The 16,896-nt window shown below is 42.7% G+C and overlaps 1 long non-coding RNA gene across 1 annotated transcript in view; it reads left to right on the top strand.

The window, feature by feature from the left end:
• LOC148755820 (uncharacterized) overlaps window positions 1-12,566 on the top strand; it is a 95,223-nt gene extending 82,657 nt beyond the window's left edge. The window contains exons 3-6 of the long non-coding RNA XR_016018736.1: window positions 1,779-7,331; window positions 9,926-10,140; window positions 10,485-10,662; window positions 10,962-12,566. This is a non-coding gene — a long non-coding RNA (uncharacterized LOC148755820). The remainder of the gene's footprint in view (window positions 1-1,778; window positions 7,332-9,925; window positions 10,141-10,484; window positions 10,663-10,961) is intronic.
• Window positions 12,567-16,896: the final 4,330 nt, after the last annotated feature.

Here is a 16,896-nt window from a genome sequence, read left to right as displayed (position 1 = left end):
AGGAGCCCCTTGGAAGCTGTGGCCTTTTTGGGAGAAAGGAGGATGTCTATAGAATTTCAAAATATCGAAACAGGAAGGGGTGTTCTCTGGACCGGTGTCACCTTAGGGATCGCTGTAACTAATGGTAGAACTCAAGTTCTTTCTAGTATCTCCCCAAACCCAGAAAACATTAATTATATACACACAGAGGTCCACTCAGGTGAACCAAGACATCACTCTTTTTGTCTTTTAGCCAGAATTATTTTAGCTCATAGTGGTCACACTGGTTATCTTGTGATGATCTGACGTCTGATTAGTAGTTTGACTCTGGATAACAAAAAATGAAAAAAAGTCATTAGTGATAAAATAATAATAGCAGAACAAAAAATACGAATGCTTAAGTAATAGGTAGGCATTTTTTATATCCTCATTTTACTGATAAGAAAGCTGAGACTCTGAAAGATGAACGAACTTGTCTAAGCCAGTAAGTGGAGTTGGGACTTGAGCTATGAATGACTGATGTCAGGACGTGAGCTCTTTACTATTCAACTGTTATCATGAGCAGGAGGAGGCTTCCACATAAATCACAGGAAGAAGGGGAAAACCCTCAATGGGAAGAATTAGAAAAGTAAATAAAACTACAATTATGAGTCTAGATTGAACCAGATAGTTGTCAGTTTCTAGAGCCTCTCATGACTTAAAATCCCAATGTGCCAAATTAAACTCACCATTAGATCAGGACAGTCCCTCTGACAGGCAGATCAGGGGTAGATGTGTTGTGAACAGAGCACTTAACAGGGAACTAGGACAGTTGGGTTCTCTCCCAAGTAGCTGGATGGTCTTGGGAAGGTCACTGGACCTCTTTCTAGTAGAGTAGTTGGACTTCTTATAGGGCAGCCAATTTCCCAGAAAGCAAACGAAGAATCTGTCACACCTGTAAAGGGCTAGACCCAGAACTGGTATAGCATTACTCTTGCCGTATTATATTCAACAAAATAAATCACAAGGCCATCTTAGATTCGAGGGGACAGGAGATAGACTCTCTATTGATGGGAAGAATAGCATGTGCATACAAGGATGGGAGTTGTTGGCGGCCAACTTTGGAGACTATACATATATTATGAGCAAAGAGTTTCATGGTCAAATACATTTGGGAAATCTTATTTGACCATGGAAATCTTTGCTCATAAAAACCACCATGAAAAATGTTTCTTTCTTTCTTTCATTTTTTTTTTTTTTTCAAAGATTTTATTGGGGAAGAGGAACAGGACTTTATTGGAGAACAGTGTATATTTGCAGGGCTTTTTATTTGGGAACTGTAGTAATGTGTTTTTCCCAGGACTCATCAGCTCCATCCAAGTCCAGTTGTTGTCCTTTCAGTCTTAGTTGTGGAGGGCGCAGCTTAGCTCCAGGTCCAGTCGCCGTTGTTAGCATCCCTTGCAGGAGTCAAACCGGAACCTTGTGGTTCAGAGCCCGCGCCCCAACCAAGTGAGCCATCTTGTCACCCAGGAGCTCAGCGGCAGCTCATTGACTTCATTCTCATTGCAGAGGGCGCAGCTCGCTGGCCCATGTGGGAAGCGAACCGGCAGCCCCGTTTCCCAGAGCTCAGCTCTAACCAACTGAGCCACCTGTCCACCCCGAAAAATGTTTCTTAATAGCTAGACTTTGTAGAGTTGTTAAAATGCTAATTGAAGTGCAAGAATGACGTGAAGTAGGTAGCAAGTGTACAAGGAAATGAAGGGAGGAGTATAATTATCACTTTCTATCATAACTTTGCCCTTCCTGACCTTCTTACACAGATCAATACGAAAGAAGAGAATAAAAATGTAACCAGTCTAACAGGAAATATTTATGGTTAAACTGGCCACTGCAGACGATTTTAGTGTTTGAGAGAAGTAGAATGTCTTCAGAAAGTTGCAAAGGACCCGGACCAACGTCAGTATTATCTCCAGCCTTCATGGAAACAACCACTTTTCTTGGTAATTAGAGCCTCCTTAAGCATAAATTGAAATTCTGGACTTGTTGTTGCTGAGGAAAAGTCGATCAGGTTGCTAATTAAAATGATTTGTTCCTGCTTTCAGAATCAGGTTTTTAATGAGTCCCAATTACTTGTGGGATGATAATGAAATCTGGGATGACTTTTCAATTCTTCATCTCATATTAAGCAACTGGTGTTGTTTTCTCGACAATCTGGTCAACTATAAAGCACAAAAGCGACCCACTGTTGTGACTGATGCTCTGGAGAGATGGAGTTTGTGGAGGCAGCCGGGTGTGGAAGGAGAGAACAGGCTCTGAAACCTGCCTGATCTGGCTTTGAGTTCCTGCTTCTCTACTTACTCCTTGGGAATCCCTTGGGAAGTGACATAAGTTCTCTGATCCTCAGTTTACTCATCTATAAAATGGGAATAAAAATACCTTAATTACAAGGTTTTGGGAGAGAGTAAATGTGATATTATATGCTTACCTTTTTGTTCCAACTACTCATTCAACAAACATTTAGTTATTGAGTACCTAATGAGTGGCAGTCAGGGTACTATGCACAGAGTATATAGTCTAGAAGGGTAATAAACCATGTGCAAGTAAACCAATGAATAATAAATTTGCAACTGAAAATTTTGCCAACCATTGCAAACTCAGGCCAGTGCCATAATAGACGAGTAGGGTGCTGTGACAGTGTCTTCTCTTAGATACGGTTACAAAGGAATGTGTCTCTGAGTTGATATGTAGGTGAAACAGGAAGGATGAAAAGAAGACAGTCCAGTGAGGAGCAGAGAGAGGAGTCGTCCAGGCAGAAGGAACAGCAAATATCAAGTTTCTAACATGACAAATAATTTAATGAGCTTGTATTTAATGTGAACTGACAGAAGACCAATTTGCCGGAAGCATAAGGTAAGGGGAAGGCTGGAGAGCTGGGCAAGAGAAGGCTCATGAAGAATCTAAGTAGGAGTTTAGACTTCATTCTTTTTTTAAATTTTAATGATTTTTATGTAACCCACTATCTCCAACATATTATAATTTTAACATGTAATCAATGTAATATTATTAATGAGTAGACTTTATTCTAATTGCAATAGGAAGTCATTGTGGGACTCTGAATGGAGAAAATACAATCTAATTTAAAATACTAAGAGATCACTTTGGGTCCCTTTGTAGATTGGATTGAAGGGGAGCGAGAGTGGAGAAAAGGGAAACAGTTAGGAACACGTTGCAATAGTTCAGGACAGAGATAACAGTGGCATGTACTGGGCTAATGACACTGGCCATAAAAATAAATTGACAAAATATTTGTAGTTGAACTGGCAGGACTTGATGATGGATGGGAGGTGGAAGGGGAGAGAGACAAAGGGATCAAAATAGATTTTTCTGGTTTTTGGTCTGGAAACCGGATGGGCAGAGATTCCATTTACTAAGAAGGGGGAAATTGGAAGAGGAGCAGATTCGGGATTGGGGCCAGAGGAAGTTGAGACTTTCAGTTTAGGCATGCTGCGCTTATGAGAGAACCAGTACGAGATGCCACGTGGGCAATTAAATATATAAGACGAAAGATCCAGATGACTTCCCTGCTGGGGATATGAATTTGGAAGTCGTCAGGATATAGATAGCATTTAAAGCCATGGGACTGAATGAGATTACTTAGGAGGAGATTGGAGAGAGAGAAGAAAAGAAAGACAGGAGGGAGCCTTGAGTTGAATTAAGTAAGACAGAATAGAGAAGAAGGACTCAGTGAGAGAACGAGGAGAGGGTTGCGAGAACAGAGTAGTGTTCTCTGGAAGCTAAAAGAGGAAGGATAGTGTTTCGCGTAGAAATATTTGAACGCTACAGAGAAGTTGAGTATGAGAAAGAGTGGTCTGTCCATTGGACTTATGAACATGGTGTGATGTGGGTAGAACCCAGATTGATGAAAGAAAGAATAGGAAGTAGGGAAGTGGACGTGGTATATGTTGATATCTCTTTGAGAAATTATAATAAGAAAAGTGTAATAGGGGTGTACTCAAAGGGTTAAAAGGAAGTACAGCAGAGATTCCGGGTTGCCTACCTCGTATCTATTCTCTCCTTATTCTTTACTATCCTTTTTTGGGGGGCAGCAAAATGTTTAATTATCAAACTACATTTCGCAGCCTCTCTTGTGATTTGGGGAAGCCAATGAGATATATACAAGTAAAAGGCATTAGGCAGAGCTTCTATAAAAGCTCTTTTGAAGGGACTGACTCAACTATCCCCCTTTGTCTACTTAAATAGCAGACAAGATGGTGAGAACGACAGTGGCTATATTGCTACCATGAGCAGAACCTGAGGAGAGAAGCCCCTGTTAAGGAAATGGAAGAGAATGATTGGGCAATAGACTAGGGCTTCAGGAATATTTTTAGAGAGGATAGATACCAGCGGATGTTCACGTGTTGGTGTGAGCCACCAAGAAGAAGAAAGATTGGTGAGGAAGAGCCAGGGAGGTAATGACATGTATAGAGAGATCTTGCATGTCTTGATGAATTGGCCTTTGATAGGCTGCTGCAGAGGGCTTAGGACATTCGCCAATGCCCTTTTCTGAGGAAAATTCCTCCAAGAACTCTGCCAACCCATTGCCCTGTTCATCCTGTGTCCTGTCTCCATGGACTAGAGTCTTCTGCCTCTTCCTTCCCAAGTTCGTTCCCCACACTGCTACCTGAGTGAACATTCCAAAATGCAAGTATGGTTTTAAAAGACTGAAGAGCTCCACAGGATGAAGCTACACTCACTTGACTTGCATTTAACATGTTTTCTTTCTGGTCTTTCTTTCCAGCTTCCTGTCTTCAACATTTCATCAGGTTTTCTACATACAGCTGTTAAAGAGAAAACTAGAGGCCCTCAAACGGCGTCACTTGTGCCGAAGCCCAGGATACCAAAGCTAGACTTACTACCTGACTAAATTGCAGTTTCAAACTTTCCCACAAATGTAATCTTCATCAACCTGTCTGGAATTTTCTGGCCAACACCGATGAGGTCACCTGCCATATGGACCCTCTCCATTCCCCACCCCCACAGGAAGAAGATGTAATCTACTCAATAAAACCCTTGCCATTCCCTTTTCCCCCAAAGCTATCCTAGTCTGAAAATAATTTTTCTTTTTTTTTTGCTAATAGCTTCACTGTGACACCCTTCTTCCTGTAAAAACCTTCCATTCTGAACAACGCTTGGAGCCTGCTTGTAGTTACTAGTTGGGATGATGCTCGATTCTTAATAAAGCCACTTACTTAGGCCTTCACATTTACTTGGTTGAGTTTTGTTCTTTCACACAACCATGCCTGTCTATTGGCATTTCCCTAATGGTGTACCATCTTTCCCACCTCTATGCTTTTCTTCATGCTTCCCCCTTTTTCTATTATCCCGTTTTCTTTTACTAATATACTTTCAAGGCACAGCTCAAATGCCAGGCTTTTGTGGTGGCTCCAAAGATAATTAGTTTTTTCCTTTCATTTTTACAACACATCTGTCTTCTGCCATACATTTGCTCTGCTCTTCAGGCAGGTGATACAGCTTTTCCTGTTGGCCTCCTCGCTGGACTGTAGGGTCTTGAGGCCAGGACCCATGACTGATTCAACTTGGTAGTCTTACTCCTCTCCACTCATCTAAATAGATAATTGTTGAATGAATGAATAATTGCTTCCTGGACCAGGTTTCCTTGTTTATTAAAAGAGCTGTGACTATCTGCTGTGTTTGCCTGTTCACCATCCCTTCTCTCTGTTTCTAGGGGGCCTTGTCCTTGAGGGCCTGTCCCTGTTCCATTCCCACAGTTAGAGTCTTCTCCCCACCACCACCCCAGGCTCCTGCTGCAGCTCACCCCTCAACTCTGTGAGCTGTCCAGGAGTCTTCCATACACTTCTTTTCTTGACTAAGTTGGTTGGAGCTTATGGATCAGAATTGCCACCTGAAACTTAATTTTATTTTAGGACAATCCTGAAGAATTTGTCCCTTGCAATATTTTCAAGCGTTCCTTTTAAAAAATCCTTAGCCTCCTTAGGTGAAAAATCTGTCCCTCAGATTTCTGACCACCTGTTCCTTTTCAAGATGGCTCTTAGGTGAATGGGACAGGGTTGTGACTTACTGTGTCCTTTTGGCAAGTGGGAAGGGAAGAGATTTTTGAGTTCACACAATATTGGCTGACCTCTCTGGTCTCCATGACATTGTCTCTTGTTTCCATGACAACGTTCCTTGTCCACTAAAAGGATGTTTGCCTCACTGGCGTTTTTGTTTAAAGTCAAAGCTGGTGTTACTTGCAATCTAATTTCTCTAGGCTTGGCAGAGGCTTTATTTAGTACTTTCTGGCTGCCGACCTTACCTCATCATTGATGGCTCTAAAACCTCCACTGAATCTCTGGATGTCCTCCATTGGCTTCTGGTTGGGGTGGGATGAGATGTGGGGTAGAGACCATCCTTTTCTGCTGAGTCACCTATCACTGCAACAGATCTTATGGTTGGAAAGCTGGCTCTCAGACTCAGCTACCTTCTGCTTCCCTTTTTCAGGGCCCAGTGGGAGCTCCATATCAAATAGAAAGGGAAGACAGCTTGGGAAAGCTGAGCTCATAAGCTTTCTGACCATGCTGTGCCATTGAGTTTTACTTTGATGGGGCCAATCCCCAAGTTCGTATGGACATGGGGTGTCTGACCTACCGGGTGACCTCCTCCCAGGATTCCAACTAGGGAGTGGGCCAGGACCCCTCTGCCCTAACTATTCTCTTCAGCCTGTCAGGATTTCAGCCCAGGGAGAGAGCAAAACACTGACTGTCATCTTTCTATCTCTATTCCTCTTCTCTCTACCTTCAACCCACACTATCTTCAACAGCCTTGGCTTATAAGGGATGGACTTCTCTTTTACTTCTTCTATTTTATATTCTTTCTTTTCTTCTATTAGTTTTATGGCCTTCTCATTTATACACTTTTGGAAAAATTCTGTGTTGAGCTGATATGTAAAAATGGAAACAAAAGAAATTTAGACTTTCAAACATTTTGCCTTGCTCTAAAATGCCAGAAGCCGACTGTTACCTTTCTTTGCGTTCCTTAAGAGTCAAATTTCCTCTCTGTTCACTCCATTCTCCACCTGTTGCCAAAAAAGGTGAATAACTTGCCTGACTATGGAGAAGATCAGGTAATGCACATGTAAATCTATATTAATATTGTACAAATATTTCCTCTTATACCTTTGACTAAGGAAGCCTAACTGATACAAGCAGCATGATATACAATTTGCCTGTGGAGGACTTAATTTTTCCTTTTTGCTAGGGCCTTTCCAAGAATTACGCAAAAGGGCGTGGATCCAGAGTACAAAGAGAAACAGATAGGACCATCGCATCGGCAGTGAGCAGAAACAGGAGACTCAGGTCAGTTTTGGTGGGCAGAAGTTAACCCGTCCTCATGATGCCATGAAGTGATGCAGACCACCCTTGAACCCAGGTGCCATCTGCAGAGACTGGGAAACAGGGGCAAGAGATCTGACAATTCTAGATCATTGGATAAATGACTGCCTTTGGTGGAGCTTACCTAAACACGATTAAGGTACAAGGCGAGTAGAGGGCTCAGAGTTAATAAATTAAAACTAGGTGTAGATAAACAAAGACAGAAAGAATTTGAACCCTCAAATGTTTGACTGTGAACATTCTTTCTCTCATGTGAGGTTGGATTTGTTGCCCTTTGAGTCAATTGTTCACAACTTTTCCATGCTTTGGTTGTGTGAAATCTTGGAAGAATTATAATAAAGATGTTTATCATCAAGTTTGGAAAGAAGTAACGGGAGCCTGAGAAAATCAAGAAACCATTAAAAGCAAACTATGAGAGATTTAAAAGTTCATTAGGACTTTCCTCAGCAAAGGACCCTGCCCTGCATCCGCTAGTCAGAATGAAATAAATGAAAAATGACTGGCATTAAGTTTCTCACTGTTAGAGTGGGAGGCTACAGAGGAGAAGGCTAGAATGACCCACGTAATAATGGATGAGAGTGGAGACATCAGTATAAACTCATGTTTAGCTTAATGTCGATACAGATGGTTGGATATAGAAATATTTTAGGTATATGTTTATACACAAGTTAGCATGTATACATTTTCCTTGCTCTGTCAGCTGAGAAATGATACCCCAGTACCTACGAACTCATCTAGCCCCCAGATCTCAGTTTCTAATACCATTTCCCATGAAAGAAGCCAGGGAGCCTTGGAAAAATGGCTCAACGTAGGATTTAGGCAGGTAATACACAAAGTGAGCCTGAGCCTCTTGTAGAACCAGAAAGTAAAGAAGTGCTAAAAAAAAAAAAAAATCCACAGTGATGGGGCTATGTCAAAGGGACACAGGAGCTGAATGAACAAGTTATCAACGGCCCATGCTAAAACAATCTGAGGAACAAAATAAATAAAGTAGTTTTGGATTGTAACCCAAATTATAAAATATCCATAAGCCCCTGCTGACAGAAATAAATTATTGAATAAATAAATGGGGGATAGTAGAGAAATCTCCCATGCTACTTTGCCATCAAGGGCTTGAAGCATAACTCCCTACTAATTTAAGGGTGAGCTGTGTGGACAGTGACTTCCGTGTGAAAAGGGAGAGGAAAGTAACTTTACCGGGAAAAACTTGAAAAAGGCGACCTCAGCCAGGTCAGCTTTAACAGTGATTAAGTCACGTACCCTTGAAAGGACGTGATGACAATGGCACGTTAGCTCTGTGATCTTCCTTCCAAAACTCCGTAACCTATGACTAATTGTGAGAAAACATCAGACAAATCCCAACTGAGGAACATTTATAAATTACCTGATCAGTACTCCTCAAAACTACATTAAAAATAAGTTAAGTCTAAAAAAAAAAGCAAGGTAAATCTTAGATACTGTCACAGTCAAAAGGACTAAGGAGACATGACTAAATGTAATATAGTACATCCTGGATGGAATCCAGAAAGAGGAAAAGGTAAATGCTAAGGAAATCTGAATAAAGTATGGACCTTAATTAATAATATATCTACATTGGCTCATTAGTTGTGACAAGTAGTTAATAATAGAATAAACTGGTTGAAGGGTATATGGGAGTTCTCTATACTATTTTAGCAATTTTCCTGTATTCTAAAATAAAGAGTTTATTTAAAAAGGATTGGCATTGCAATATGTGGCACAGTGGGAACAAAATCACTGATAGACATTTGTTTTTTCCTCTCATGTGATAACTGGGTATGTTCCTTTAATTCTCCAAGCCTGTTTATTTATTATATGAGGATGATATGCCCATGTCACAGAGTTGTGGCAATGGTGAAATGAAAAAAATACATCTGGGGATCTATGCCCAGCACAGGGAAAGTTCTTGATAGCTTCTTTCCCTTCCTATTCTTGCTCTCTTTGTCTCCCTCCTCCCTCCCTCCCTCCCTCCCTCCCTCCCTCCCTCCCTCCCTCCCTCCCTCCCTCCCTCCCTCCCTCCCTCCCTCCTTCCATCTCTCACTCTCTACTTTTCCTTGCTACAGGGGGCTGAATACAATACAGCACCCTGTAGCTTCTCTTTGAGAATAGCACATTTACTCGTACAAACACTCTTTTTTTTTGGTCTTGGTCCTTCAGTTCTTGTCACATCATTTGATAAGCTAATTCCTGCATTCCTGCTTGCTGAGAGGTCCTTTCCTGATACCATCTTTGTCTTTTGACAGTGTGACTCATTCCCAACCAGGGGTGTGGGGGCAGGTGACGCAGGTAGGAGGCAGATGGCTGTCTGCTTGTCCATCTGGCCCCTTTCTGGTAATCGCTGCTCCAAATCAGGTCGGTAATTAACATTCACAGAGCTGTCTGCCTTAGCAGTGAAGGACTCTGAACAGGAGACGCTGGAGCCTGAGCTTGACACCCAGTTCTGCCACCAGCCCTGCGACCTTGGGGGAGTCTCCACGTCCCTCAATCCTGATTTATTCACCTCTAAAATGGGGAAACTAATAGTCTTGTCTCTTTCACAGGGTATGAGGACCAGTGAATAAACATAGCAATGACAGCTAAGAAGTGATGAATGCTTATGATGTAGTGAACTCAGATCTGCTGGTCCCCTAGTTGTTACTCTTACCGGTGATGTTGGACTCTGTCATCCTTGGAGGCTCACGCTGATTGCCTGCTCAGTTGGTGCCGTGGAAATCAGCAGTGCTGGGTTTAAACACTGATCAAGTACTTTCTCCAGGTGACTTTCACAGTGCCCCTCCACCCTGGAGTAGTCAGAGACAGGCTGGGTTCCTGTGTGTAAGGGTGATACCACCAAGCTATTTGCCTAGTCCAGGAAATAGTTCTATGCTCCTTTTCTACTGTTTGCTTTTTTTGTTCTTGCCATTGTAGTCAGTAACTCACTTTCTCGATTATAAGGACATTCTTTTTTTCCAATGTCATTTTCTTCTCAGTTGATTCAGTTTGGTAAATCAGTGTGTCACAAATTTTAACATGCACAGAGTCACAGTGGGAGCTTGTCAAAATGCAGATTCTGACTCAGTAGGTCTAGGATGGAGCCTGAGATTTTGCATTTCCAACAAGCTTCAGGTGGTGCTAATGCCTCTGGTCCCAGAACACGTTTTGAGGAGAAGGTGGTAGTCTGCCATTCATGGATGCACAGGACTGGCTGACGTTTCTGGTGCTGCAGAGAGGTCTGTGGGCCATCAACAGAAGGGAGGAGGAGATGGCGACTGTGCATAGCCCTCCACACGCCCGCCAGGTGAGCTGGCACCGAAGCCCAACTCTTTCCACAGCTCTGCTGCTTTGTCCAACAGAACATAATAATAACAAAACAGAAGTTTTCTGTCCCAGCATGCTCAGAGCATGCTCTCCATGTTCATCAAACTACACGTACAGTGTGGTAAAGGGGTCAACTTTGGCAAACCAGTTTGCTCCAGATTGGGGGTGGCACGAGAATTCTCTTCTGTGGACTTGCTTCAGATGATTGGGAGAAATATACAACTTCAGTGAGGACAGACCCACAGTTGTCGCATTACCTTATCTCATTTCCTTTTGCAGCCTGTAATTCCTAACTTGCATCATTGGTCCCTCACAGAAGGGTGGAGGCACATTGCTGACAATGTTGGCCTTTGTCCAAAGCTATGGCCAAAACTTCAGTGATGTAAGGTGAGTAACTAAAAAGGGATTTTGAGATTACTTGTGGGTTTCAATATCAAGGTCATGCCTGACACCAAATAACTGAACATTTATTCCATAAAATATCAAGGCAATTATACGCCTTTAACATTAATTTTCTCTTTCACCCACCTCTCTTTCTAAATCTTCTTAAAATGTCTCCTGGGTAGAATGTAATAGCAGAAACAGGGACACACTTATCTCACAGGTGTTGGCTCCACATTTATTATTTTTTTTATAAAGTTGAGTTTAGATTACCTTTCAGTTCTTACTGAATGATTTTGATTTAAGTCTCTAGGCCAGGAAACCACCACTTCCAAAGGGATAAAACCCTCCATATGGTTCTAAGAAATGTATTTTAAATGTCCCAAATTGTAATCACAGAAAAGAAGGTCTCATTGTACTTTGAAGGGTATCTTTTATTTTCTTAAGATTTTTATTAAAAATATAGCAAACATACAATATTTTATTAGTTTCAGGGGTACAACATAGTTATTCGACATTTACATACCAAAAGAAGTGATCACCTAAATCTGGCGATCATTTGACACTGTACCACGCTGTCACAATATTATTGGCTAGATTCCCTATGCTGTACATTACATCCCCATGACTTATTTGTTTTATACATGGAAATTTGAACCTCTTATTCCCCTTCACCTTTTCCCCCTTTTAAAAATTTTCAACTACAGTTGACATTCAATATTATTTTATATTAATTTCAGGTGTACAGCATAGTGGTCAGGCATTTATATAATTTAAGAAACGATCCCCCTGACTTGTCTAGTACCCACCTGGCACTATATGTACAGTTACTGCTGTATCATTGACTATATTCCCTATGCTTTACTTTATATCCCCATGACTATTTTGTCACTACCAATTTGTACTTCTTAATCCTTTCACCTTTTCACTCTGCCCCCAACCCCCTTCCGTCTATCACCCCAACAAATCTAGTACCCATCTGACACCATACATTGTTATTACATTATTTACTATATTCCTTATGCTATGCTCTACATCCCCATGACTACTTTGTAACAACCAATTTGTACTTCTAATCCCTTCCCATTTTTCACCCCACTCCCAAACCCCCTCCCATCTGGCAACCATCAGAATGTTTTCTGTATCTATGAGTTTGTTTCTGTTTTGTTTGTTTATTTTGTTCTTTAGATTCCACATACAAGTGAAATCACATTGCATCTGTCTTTCTCTGTTGGATGCTCCACTCAGCACAATAACCTCCAGGTCCATCTATGCCACTGCTGATGCAAAAACCCATTCCCTTCCTTGGCTGAGCAATATTCCATTGTACATATGTACCCCCTCCTCTTTATTCATCTATCCATCCATAGATAAACACCCAGGCTGCTTCCACCTCTTGGCCGTTGTAAACAATGCTGCAATTAACATATGGATGCATACATCCCCTTACAGTAGTTTTTGCGTTTCTTCTGATAAATACTCAGAAGTGGGATTATTGGGTCCTTTTTTGTCTCTTGTTATAGCCTTTGCTTTAAAGTCTATTATTTCTGGTATCAGTATAGCTACCCCAGCTTTTTAAAATTTCCATTTTCATGAAATATCTTTTTCCATCCTTTTCTTTCAGTCTGTATGTGTCTTTTGATTTGAAGTGATTCTCTTGTAGGCAGCATATCTAAGGGTTTTGTTTTCTTATCCATTCAGCTCTCCGATGTCTTTTGGTTGGAACACTTAAGCCATTCACATTGAAAGTAATTGGTGACAGATATATAGCTGTTTCCATTTTATTATTCATAATTTTGATTTTTTTTCTTTCTATCTTATAGAAGTCCCTCTAACATTCTAATACTGGTTTGTTGGTGATTGAACTCTTTTAACTTTACCTTGTCTGGGAAGCTCTTTAACTGTCCTTTGGTTGTAAATGATAGCTTTGCTGGGTAGAATAATCTTGGTTGTAGATTCTTGCTTTTCATTATGTTGCTATTTTGTGCCAGTCCTTTCAGGCCTGCAAAGTTTCTGTTGAGAAATCAGTTAACAATGTTATGGAAGCTCCCTTTCAAGTTACTAGTCACCTTTCTCGTGCTGCTTTTAGAGTTTAATCTTTGCCATTATATTTACAATGTGTCTAGGTGTGGACCTGTTTGTGTTCATCTTGTTTGGGACTCTGCGATTCCTGGACTTGTATGTCTATTTCCTTTGCCAGGTTAGGAAACTTTTTAGTCATTATTTCTTCAAATAGGTTGCTTTCTCCCTTGCTTTCGCTCTTCTTCTTCTAGTACACCTGTGGTGAGAATGTTGTTATGCTTGATGTCATCCCAGAGGTCTCTTAAACTATCCTCATTTTTTATTTTTTTGATTCATTTTTCTTTTTGCCGTTTTGATTGGGTATTTTCTGCTATCTTAGCTTCCAATCACTGAGTTAATCCTCTGCTTCATCTGGTCTGCTGGTGATTCCTTCTATGCTTTCTTTTCAGTTATTGCATTCTTCATTTCTCACTGCTTCTTTTTTTATGGTTTCTATGTCCCTTTTTATGCTTGCTATCTCTTTGTTGAATTTCTCACTACATTCCTTGAGCATCCTTATAACCATTGTTTTCAACTCTGGTAGGTTGTTTGCCTCCATTTCATTTAGTTATTTTTCTAAAGTTTTTTCTTGTTCTTTCCTTTGGGCTGTATTTCTTTGTTTATTCCTTTTGGCTGCCTTTCTATGTTTGTTTCTATGTATTAAGTAGATGTGCTATGTCTCCCAGTCTTGGCCAGGTGGCCTTATGTAGTAGGTGCCAAGTGAGGCCCTAGCACAGATTTTCTGGTAACTAGCTCTGGATGCTCCAGAAGTGTTGCTTGTATGGGTTGTGTGTACCCTCCTGTTATAGTTGAGCTTTGATTGCTATTAGCATGTCAATGAGTGTGATCGACTCTCAGGTTGATTGGCTGTGGGGTTTGACCTCGTGCCCAGCTTATACGATTCTATGCTTACCCCGATGAGTGGGATTCTCCCCATTGCGCTCTGGTGTCTGTTGAGACTGTCCTTTGGGTGTGCTCTGCTGTGGTCTGAAGCCAATCTCTAGGTATGTTGGTTCTGGGGCCTTTTGGGAGGGACTCTGATGTATGCCCAGGTCAGTCACTGCCTGTGACTGGCTTGGCTGAGCTGGTAGGTGCTACAAAGCAATCCATATTTATTTGCTGCCTGTGCTAAACCAGGAGGTGTATGAGAGAGGCCACACTGCTACCTGAGGATGTTTGCCACCAGTACCAGGCCTGGGATAGCTCTGCAAGAAGCCAGGAGACTGTGAGGCATACTGCCACTTGCTGGATCCCTTAAGGTTCAGCCACTGATAAAGCTCTGTGAGGTATGAAAATTGGGTGATTCAGGGAGTCACTAGAGTGGGAAGAATTGTGGTCACCAGGTTAATGTAGATTCTGGTTTGGTGCCAATGCTGAGCCTCAAACTGCTAGCAAAAGTCTCAGAGCACACCAAGGCCAGTTGCTGCCCACCTGGGGCCCATGGACTTTGATAGTTTTCCAAGAAAGAATGCAATGCAGGTGGAGCTGGCTGCTTGTGGAGAAAGTGCCTCTGGCATTGGGGGAGTTGGGTGGGGAGGGGTACCAGTGAGTCAGCAGTGTGGAGCTGTGGAGCTCACCAGACCAATCAGATTCAGCTTTGGCTATGTGGGAAAGGGCTGAACACAGGAAAGATGGAGCCAGCCTGGCAACTGCACAAGAGAAGGACCTCACACAGGGAAAATGCTGACTGTCCTCCAGCCCTCGCTTTGAAGCCACGCACCTCAGTCAGCCCCGCTATGCCTGTGATACCCCTGAGTCACTGTCCCTCTGCTGGAGCCCAGGATGAGTGGCCGAGAGTGAGTTAGTCTGTGCCTGGGCTTCCCCCACCTTTCTATCCCACCTGGATGGTCAGAATCCCAGTGTTTTTCACAGCCAGTTGTTAAGGGGGGTTCCTTTTCCCAGCACCAGTACTCTGGGCTGGGGAGCCTAGTGTGGGGCTGGGGTCCCTCGCTCCTCTGGGGGGAGCCTCCATGGCTGAGGTATCCCTCCTGATTCTCAACCACCACATGGAGGTTTGGGGCCAGTCCATTTCATGTCTCTGCCCCTCCTACCAGTCTCGGCATAGCTTCTTCTTTTTATCCTTAGTTATAAAACTTCTGTTAAGCTATACCTCGGATGATTCTCCAGGTTGAATGTTTTATGATTTAGCTGTAATTTTAATGTGTTCAAGGAAAGAAGCATGCACAGTGTATATCAACTCCACCATCTTGAACCTCTGAAGGGGATATTTGATGCATCCAATACTCGGTGTATTGCAAAGAAAATGGAAACTCTCTCTCTCCAGTTCTCCCACAAGCACATAGATTGTCCTGTATTTTGACCAATTGTCCAAGTTATTTCTTGCTTCCTGAAATTCTTGCCTCTGCATACCACTTCTGGAATAGTAACCTTCATATGTCTCGCCAGTCTTATTCCCCCTGCCCCCCACCCCTTGTTCACCTGGCTGGTTAGTCTGTGTTAACTTGTCATTTTAACCTCTTTTTCAGGCAACAAAACTGGCTATAAATAGGCCAATCAGGTAGCTGATAGTGTTGGGTGGGGATGTACTTCATGTCTATCTCAGCTGACTGATAATGATGTTATCGGCTAGAAATGCCTGGGGGTACACACCTGGGCCCACAGAGCGCCCCCACAGACACTGCCCTTTTTGGACAGAACATATGTTGTAGCTGGTCTATCCCTTGTGGTTCTGATTATGATTGCAAGACACCCTCAGCAATAGCCATTAGGAAATTTTGAAAGGACAGGTTTATTACTTACAGGTTTGGTGGGGGGTATTTGGCACACCTGGAACCACACTGTGAGGTTGTGTGGTGGTGTTCGGGGAGGGTGGGGCAGAGAGAGAGAGAGAGAGAGAATGGGTTTGGGGTTCTGCTTTTATTGGAGTCAAGTGTGGGGTGACTACGGTTTTGCAGGTTTATTCTTTATTGGTGACTTTAAAACATAAGAGTGGAAATTAAAACGTAATGGGAAAAACAAGTGGTCAAAAGGACAGTTATCTAAGTTGTGGGGACAGAGTCCCAGAGGGCAATTTCCAGGCTCTTGGTCTCAACGTGGAAAGGTGCTGGCTTGGGTAGTGATGGCCGTCAGCTATAACTAGCAGGCCGTCAGCTGTAACCAGTTAGCCATTGCCCACTGATATAACTGCTGTGGCTGAACTAGCAGGGTGGATTGCAGTTAGCAAGGGGTTGGTTGGTTGGCAGAGAAACGGACGGTGGATTGCGGATCGTGCGGCTCCTGCTTCCTGTGTCTCCAACCCAGCCGCCAGGGAGACTACAGTGGTGTGACTCCCCTATCTATGGCTCTGTTGTAGTCCCTTTTTGGCCTTACCATATCCTCTGTTCTTGTGCGGGGAGCGGGACCAGAGACCCTGCATGACATAAGTCAACCAGAAATCTCTAAAACAAAGGAAACTTCAAGGATGGGGCTGCCTGGCTCTTTAACTAGTTGTGTAGCTGGCAATGTGTTTATTAGAAATAGCTGTCTTTGAAGTGGATGCCTCGACAATCAATAGTTTAATATCAGGTACTTGCATTACGGAAGGAAGGAAGGGAGGGAGGGACAGAGGGAGGGACAGAGGGAGGGACGGAGGGAGGGACGGAGGGAGGGACGGAGGGAGGGAGGGAGGGACGGAGGGAGGGAGGGAGGGAGGGAGGAAGAAGGGAGGAAGGAAGGGAGGAAGGGAGGAAGAAGACCCAACTCTCAGGAGCTTAAACTACAGAATGAAATATCAGTAATTTGACAGACTGAGGAATGCCACAGAAGAGACTCC

Source organism: Rhinolophus sinicus, chromosome 14 (genome assembly GCF_057876585.1).
Source record: "Rhinolophus sinicus isolate RSI-liver-muscle chromosome 14, RSI-T2T, whole genome shotgun sequence".
Taxonomy (NCBI): domain Eukaryota; kingdom Metazoa; phylum Chordata; class Mammalia; order Chiroptera; family Rhinolophidae; genus Rhinolophus; species Rhinolophus sinicus.
The sequence above is the reverse complement of the archived record's forward strand: the minus strand, read 5'-3'. Positions and strand labels throughout refer to the sequence as shown.